Raw genomic sequence first — 8,214 nt, forward strand, 5'->3', positions numbered from 1 at the left:
TAAACTTTTGTATTCCCTACCCCCAACCCTTGCCCACAGAAGTTTTAACTTTAAAGCAATGACAAAAAGGTGAATTTTAAATTAGGACTTTAGCAATCACTCAAATAGAAAGAGTAAGCTGGTTTCAGAGTTCAGTAGAATTGAGGAAACTTCGTATTTGTTTTGCTTATTTGAGGATGAGCTCCTGCGGGGAAAGGACCCTAACAATCCCTATATTTATCTATTGCTTACAAGAATAACTAAGCTCACTTTTTAGTATATCCCATGGCTACTGATATAAAGTAAAATCTTACAATAATTTGAACCCTTTTTAATAATGGAGGCATTGATAATCCTGAAGGGTTTTTAGACTACCTTTCCTCATGTTTGCCTATGTTGTTGGGAGTTCACTGAGAGGTAAATCACTACAGTCAGAAACCATGGTGAATATCTGCAGACATCAGTTACCATGAGACATTCCTTGCTTAAAGCCTAAGAGGAGGACAAACATTTAAAATTCTTGATTTTTGACTATTATTCATAAATTATAGTCTCAAACTGTCTAGTTTTAAATATTGTCTTTTTATTTTAAAATATTTGATATGTGAGCAATTTTCCCACTACTAAAATGTCATATATTAATGACAGATATTTTAATGAAAGGGCTTATAAATAAAATTTATGTCCAGTGTTCTCAAAAATTACTTGACTGTTGTTTGAAGTCAGCTTCAAACAACTGGTTGTTTGAACCAATACTGATTAGTCTATTTCTTTATAAAATAGAGCTAATCATTACAGAGTAAAAACTATAATATACAGATCAGATATCTTTGGAACCAAACAAATCTATAATATCAAGGCAATAAGAAACCCCAAAACATAAAAACTAAAAATGTTCTTCAAACTATTTGTGCTTGTGAAATTTGCAGTTTAAAATATTATTGGTATAACTCCCATTTAAAAGCATTTTGTGTTTTTATGCAGTCTCATTAATCATGGCATAGTGTACAGCTTTGAGATATAATGAGTCTTCAAGAATGTGTGGGTCTTTCTCTTTAGTTAATGTAGAGTTATGGGGCTTTCAAAATCTGTTCATATTGATTAATCCTTTTAGTCCACACCACTACACTATGGAGTAGGCAAGAAGTTACACCCTTCAGATAGAAACCCTCAGTAAGGGTAAAGGGTTTATCAAGGTTACAGGGTTATAAATGCTAGAGTTCTTACAAGAAGCCAAGTCTTATTCATAATTCATTGTATTCCATAACACTTCTCTATTGTATAGTAAGAATATCACAGTCTCTTAAAAGTCCCTTCTAAAGCTAAAATTTTATGATTCTGCACTTCAGTTCCCTTATGTCTATAACGGACATAACACTTACTATACTTACTTGACTCAGTATTGCATAAGATAATTCACACCAATGGCTTACTTAGGTAGTCAGTGTTCCAAGCGTGACGTGAGACCTAATAGCCTGCAGTTTCCATGAGACTTGGAAAAGACTCAGGTGACTGGACCTGGTGGGAAATTTTCAGAACTAACTATTCAAGACACTGAGAAAAAGTAGAGCTCTGATCTCAAAGGTTAGAAAAGACTCATCATGTTAGCAGTGACAAGGACTTGCAATATGCCATAGGTGGGTAGAAAAGAATATTCTACGAGGGCTTTGTGTCAAGTTTTGGAATTGGGATAGAAAGGAAAAATGTCATAACTAAAAACATCAGTCTGATTAAAATTGTAACATGTGATATGTTATAACCATATTTACAAATGGTCTAGACCACTAGTTTGGATGCTAAAAAATTTTATCTTTCCCTGTGTCTTTTCATTTTTCTTTTTCTCTCTTTCCATTCTTGTTCTTCCTTATTCTCTTCTTCTTTCTCTCTCTTCATCATTGGATGAAGGAAAGCCCTTCCCCTAACTCATCTGAAGAATTATTAAAGCAAAAGAAGAGTTGGAACTATACTATTTGGGGGGATGTGTCTTGAGACAGCTATAGAAATAGCAGCTACAGCCTTTCAAATCAGAGAGTTATAATAAGAGAGAGATTGTGCTCAGAATTGGGGGCACAATTTGAGATACAAGCCACCTTATACCAGTAAGGATTACTTTCAACTCAAAGTAACAGAAAACTTGACAAACTAAAGAGCTTATGCACATCAAGGGTTTGTTTATCTTAGTAAGAATCCAGAAATGGGCCATCCAGAGCTGAAGCTACAATCCAGTGTAAGTGCGTTAAAGAAGCCAGGGCCCTCTATCTGCTCCTTCATCTCTAGTGAATAAAGTATCTATTGCTGTCTAACAGCATCACCACACTGTAGGGGCCAAGGGAAAACTTTCCTTTGTCCCCTGGAGATTTGCTAAAAAAGCAAGTGACAAAAGGCAGATGAATAGGAGAAATGGCATACAAATTTATTAGCGTGTATGGGGGGGATCATAGAGTAATGACCCCACCACACAATGGGGTACAGACGGTTATATACCTTACTTCTTAGGGGAAAAGGAGATTGGAAAATGTGGATGATTTTAGGGGGGCTAGTAAACAATTTTGGGGGAATTCAATGGGCTTGAAGAACATACAGTGGCCTAGTACAAAGTCTGTTGGGCACACAGAGCAGAATATGGTTTGTGACAAAATTCTCTTCAAAATTCTCTTCAAGTACTGACAGACTTCAGTCCTTCTCCCTCTGCATATTAGTTCAGTGTATGAAAACTTGGGGAAGGGTCCAGAGGTAATTGTTTTCTTCTTTGATGGGTCCAGACTAGGCAGACAGGGAAACTTCACGCCATGGTTTGAGAGAGAGAGAATTGAAAGATGGGAAGAGAGGAAGTTCAGAGAGACCTTGAGGCTTCTTCTTCAATTCAGCATATCAAAGCACCCTATTTTGGAATGTCGGTTTCTGATCACCAACAACACATTTAACAGCTCAAAACAACTCAGATTTATGATCTCAGTTTCTGTGGGTCAGAAGGCTCCGAATGTAGTTTACCGGGGTCCTCTGCAGGACTGCAGTCAAGATGTTGGCCAGGCTGGGTCTTCATCCAAAGCTTAATGGGAAAGAGCTGCTTCCAAGCTGTCATGGTTATTGCAGGTGTGCCATTCCTTGTGGAGCATTGGACTGAAGGCCTCTGTTTTTTTGCTGGCTCTTGGCTGGACACAACTCACAGTTTTCAGTTGGTTCTTGGACAGACACTGCCCTAAGTTGCCACATGTACCTCCTCAACATGGCCACTTACTTCCTCAAAGCTAGGAAGCTAGGATTGTAATTGTAATTACAATCTTAATTACAAGAGTACTGTCTTACCATGTTTACTATTCTATTGGTTAGAAGTAAGTCACAGATCCTGCTCATACTCAAGGGGAGAATACATGAGGGCATGAAGACCAGGGAAGCATGGATTCATCTTAGAGTCTGTCTGCTGCACCCAGCATGGGCACAAGATGGCTATTACACCTCCAGGCACCCCGTGTCCCAGGCAGGAAGGAGAATGGGGATCAGTCAGTACCAGAAGACTTCCCTTACACATCATTGGTCAGAACTGTGTTGCACAGTCAGGCCAGCTCAAAGGTAGTCCAGAAATTCTAGTGTTTTGGATCCACATCTATAGCAGGGGCAGCCAAGAAGGGTTGGAAACAGAGCTGTTATGTTAGCTAACCCACACGGCCTGCCACTTATTCCAAAGGAAGACTGTTATGGCCTGGCATGGTTTGGAAGAGAAATTGCAATCTTTGAACTGGAAGGAAAATATTTGTGTGACTGAGGTTTTAGTGATTTCACAAATAAGGATTACAAGACATGAGATGACCTGACATGACCACAGTGTGATGTGATTTATTTTTTCTACCTCTCGGGCAGCTGTGGCCTGGAGAAATGAAGAGCTACATGTATACATATGAGGGTTATAAAGCAATGAGGTAGGTCCAAAGCACATACCGAAACCAGCCTCTAATTTTCTATTCTATGTTGCAAACATGGTAGTAAGCAAATGGACCTGCACCTTTATTCTTCCTTTACTGCATTGGCCATACTTTTTACAAAGCTAGCAAAGAGGACTCTTGCCTTTTACTGATGCTCAAAGAACCTTAACATTTTTGTAGAAAATATGCCATAAAAATGGAAAAGTTAACTAATTTCAGAATTGGTTTCAATGTCATCATTTCCTTATGTGAACTTTGCTCTCACATACATGCCCTTAGCACTTTACTTTAAAATTAATTACATACCCTTAAGCTTTGGACAGGCCAGCTCTCAATTCAAAATGGACCACATTGCTGCCTGGCACAGTGACTCACGGCTGTAATCCCAGCACTTTGGGAGGCTGAGGTGGACGGATCATGAGGTCAGGAGATCAAGACCATCCTGGCTAACATGGTGAAACCCCATCTCTACTAAAAATACAAAAAATTAGCCAGGCGTGGTGGCAGGTGCCTATAATCCCAGCTACTCAGGAGGCTGAGGCAGGAGAATGGTGTGAACCCAGGAGGCGGAGCTTGCAGTGAGTCGAGATTGTACCACTACACTCCAGCCTGGACAACACAGCGAAACTGCATCTCAAAAAAAAAAAAAAAAAAAAAAAAAAAAAGGACCACATTGCAAAAGTCAGCTCTCTCATCTTATTTTATGCCACAAAGAAATCAACTGAGCTGGAACCTTTCATGAACGTGGTAGTACTGCCTCAAGACAAAGCTTTCTGGGAATGAAATACTTTATAATCATGAAAGAAAATCAAATTATCTTCCAGTTGTGCTCTCCTTAGATGTGAAAGTTGTTGCACAAAAACTAGGCTCAACCTTGCCTGTAATAATTTTTCTCTTCACTGCACAATTTATTATTTCTTGATGGAATCAAGTCAAACTCTAGCCACATCAAAGTTCTTTATCAAAAAATAGGATGTTCTGTCAGTTTGAGAGGTGAGTGGCAACACAGAAGACTTTAGTTACTCAGTTCTCTGGCTCTTATTAATTTTCCAAAAAGAGCATAACAGAATTTCAAATGAAGTTCTCTAGCTGTTCACTCTATTGATATATTTCTAGTTTATTATTATTTGTGCTACTAAACTGGAATATAGTTATATGTTCTGTCTTTATTAACTAGTACCTTTCTTCCAAAAGTTCAGCACTGAATACTCGGGGCAACATGCAGACACTACTATCCTGAAACCCTAGATCTGTGAAACCTGCTAACTTCTTTCTCCCAGGTAGAAACAATGGAACACTCTGAAGTAAAGCGGAAGACTGCCCAAAGTGAAAAGAAGAAATGAGGCTGTAAAACAGCAAGAGGCAGCTGGGTGCAGTGGCTCAAGCCTGTAATCCCTGCACTTAACTGAGGCAGGTGGATCACAAGGTCAGGAGATCGAGCATCCTGGCTAACACAGTGAAACCCCGTCTCTACTAAAAATACAAAAAAATTAGCCGGGTATAGTGGTGCGTGCCTGTAGTCCCAACTACTCAGGAGGCTGAGGCAGGAGAATGGCGTGAACCAGGGAGGTGGAGCTTGCAGTGAGCCGAGATCGTGCCACTGCACTCCAGCCTGGGTGACAGAGTAAGACTCCATCTCAAAAAAACAAACAAACAAAAACAAAACAAAACAAATAACAGCAAGAGGTACACCTGATTAGAGATTATTTAGGGGGCAGGAGAATGGAAAGTTTTGGAGTTGGAGGCACAGATGCATTTATTCAGCTGGAGTTCATGTTATATGTAAGAGAGAGTTGATGCACAGATTACAATTCCATACCTTGATGGCTTTTCTAAACTCCTAATTTTTGAAATAAGGAAGTCAAAAGGATTCAGGGTAAATCAAGGTGTGTTCTGATGTTACCTAATATCATAATTCTGTTAGACCCTGGAGGACCTTGTTTTTCTAACTCCTATAGAGACTCTCTGTTTGAAAAGCAGTAAGAATCACCTCTCAGGTAGTGACTTCTCAGCAAGTTTAGGAAACATTTTAGACAGCGGTAGCCCTTCTTGTGCTAATGTTTGAGTAAATCGGATGGAACCAGTCATGTCTGGGCAGCTCTTCTAGTGACCAGCATTTTCGTAGGCTTCTTCCTATTTTAATGTATTTTATTTTATTATTTTTATTTTTTGAGACAGAGTCTTGCTCTGTCACCCAGGCTGGAGTGCAGCAGCCCGATCTCGGCTCACGGCGAACTCCACCTCCCCGGTTCAAGCAATTCTCCTGCCTCAGGCTCCCAAGTAGGTGGGACTACAGGCATGCGCCACCACACCTGGCTAATTTTGTATTTTTAGTAGAGACGGGGTTTCACCATGTTGGCCAGGCTGGTCTCGATCTCCTGACCTCATGATCTGCCCACCTCGGCCTCCCAAAGTGCAGGAATTACAGGCGTGAGCCACCGCACCCAGCCCTTAATGTGTTTCATGTGAGCAAGGACCCATTATGATTTCTGCTCCAAGAAACTGCCACAAAATTAGCAGCTTATAACAACATGAACTTATTATCTACCAATGCTGTAGGTCATACATCTGACATGGATCTCCAATCAAGGTGTCGGCAGAACTGCATTTTTCTGGTGGCTCTAGAGGTGAATACACTCTCTTGCCTCTTCCAGCATCTAGATTCCTTGGTTTGTGGCCCCTTCTTCCATTTTCAAAGCCAGCAATGGTGGGTTATAGTCCTTTTCACAGGGCATCACTCTGATCTCCTTCCATCTGTCTTTCACTTTAATGAAACCTTGTGATTACCCCTCCTGGATAATCCAGGATAACATTTTTATTTTAAGATCAACTGGCTAGCAGCACTAATTCCATCTGCAACTTAAATTCCCCTTTGCCATGTAATGCAACATATTCATAGATTCTGAGAATTAGATGGTAACATCTTTGGGGGTCATTATTCTGCCTGATACAGTTCCTACGTAGTGTTTAAAAACAAGTAAGCCAGGTGTAGTGGCTCATGCCTGTAATCCCAGCACTTTGGGAGCCGAGATGGGTGGATCACAAGGTCAGGAGATTAAGACCAGCCTGGTTAACACAGTGAAACCCTGTCTCTACCAAAAATACAAAAAATTAGCCAGGCGTGGTGGCACGCACCTGTAGTCCCAGCTACCCGGGAGGGTCAGGCAGGAGAATTGCTTGAAGCTCAGAGGCAGAGGTTGCACTGAGCTGATAGCACGCCACTGCACTCCAGCCTGGGTGACAGAATGAGACTCCATCTCCAAAAAAAAAGTAAAGGTGGTTTTGATCAGCCAATCACACCAAAGAGCAAATGTTTTATGAATGAATTTAGTTTTATCAACCAGCCTTGCCTCACACTTAGGGGTCAGGATATAGTTTTGCGGCGGATCAACTGTCTTTCCTTCTTCTCACTCTTTTCAAATAAATAGAGGAGAGAGCTCCTCTGTATTTATATCTTCCTACATTTGATCGCTAAGAATCCCTGTAAGTCCATGTGACAGAGACTGTGAGCTGTTAATCAAAGTCTGTCCTTTCTTGGTCCTCAGATAGACTACTTTTCCCAGTTTCTCTTTAAGTTAGGTGTGGCCATAAACTGGGTTTGAGCCGATGGAAGTGTATGATTCTTCCAGGCCTGGCTCATAAAATCCTCCTGTATGTGGTCTTCCATATTTTTCCCCCTTAGGAAAGAGGAAGGAGGAATCCTGATTGTGTTGGAAATGACCGTGGTGACCTTTAACATCTAATGGTTTGGCTACCGAAAGCTCCTCAATGGCAAATTGTATCAGAGGTGCCTCTGACCTAGAACCCCTACCTAGGACTGGTACATAAGAAACAAAGGAAGTTCTTGATCTAAAAGCTGAAGACTGTATGGAATCTCTTGGTTACAACAGCTCAGCCTGTATTCATTAATTGTTTGTTCCCATACTCTTGTTTTGCTGCACTCTCTCCTTTCTTCTTTACAGTGTACTTCTCCAGCCACATACTCCCTGTGCTATATTCTTGCAGCTGCTGCTGCTGTTGCTACCTCCCATGCTGTTTTTATTGACTGCTCAGAGTTCTGGACCACCCACTAGCCTATATGATGTTTTTGTGAGTATTAGGAAAGGCGTCTTTTTAGGGTGGTCAAAATAAAAGGCACCTTTTGGGGCAGATGTACTCCATGAGTGTACAGCTTGACAAATGGACCAACTTTTTGGTAAATCAAAACGTTCCCCTTTCTCTAGGTAGATGTATGCAGGTGCCAGGGCAAGGCTTGGTGAGCTACTTGCAGGCTTGGATTTAGGCTCCCATGTGCCCCCTCATCTGGGCACTTTGG

Source organism: Rhinopithecus roxellana, chromosome 6 (assembly GCF_007565055.1).
Source record: "Rhinopithecus roxellana isolate Shanxi Qingling chromosome 6, ASM756505v1, whole genome shotgun sequence".
In the NCBI taxonomy this organism is placed as follows: Eukaryota; Metazoa; Chordata; class Mammalia; order Primates; family Cercopithecidae; genus Rhinopithecus; species Rhinopithecus roxellana.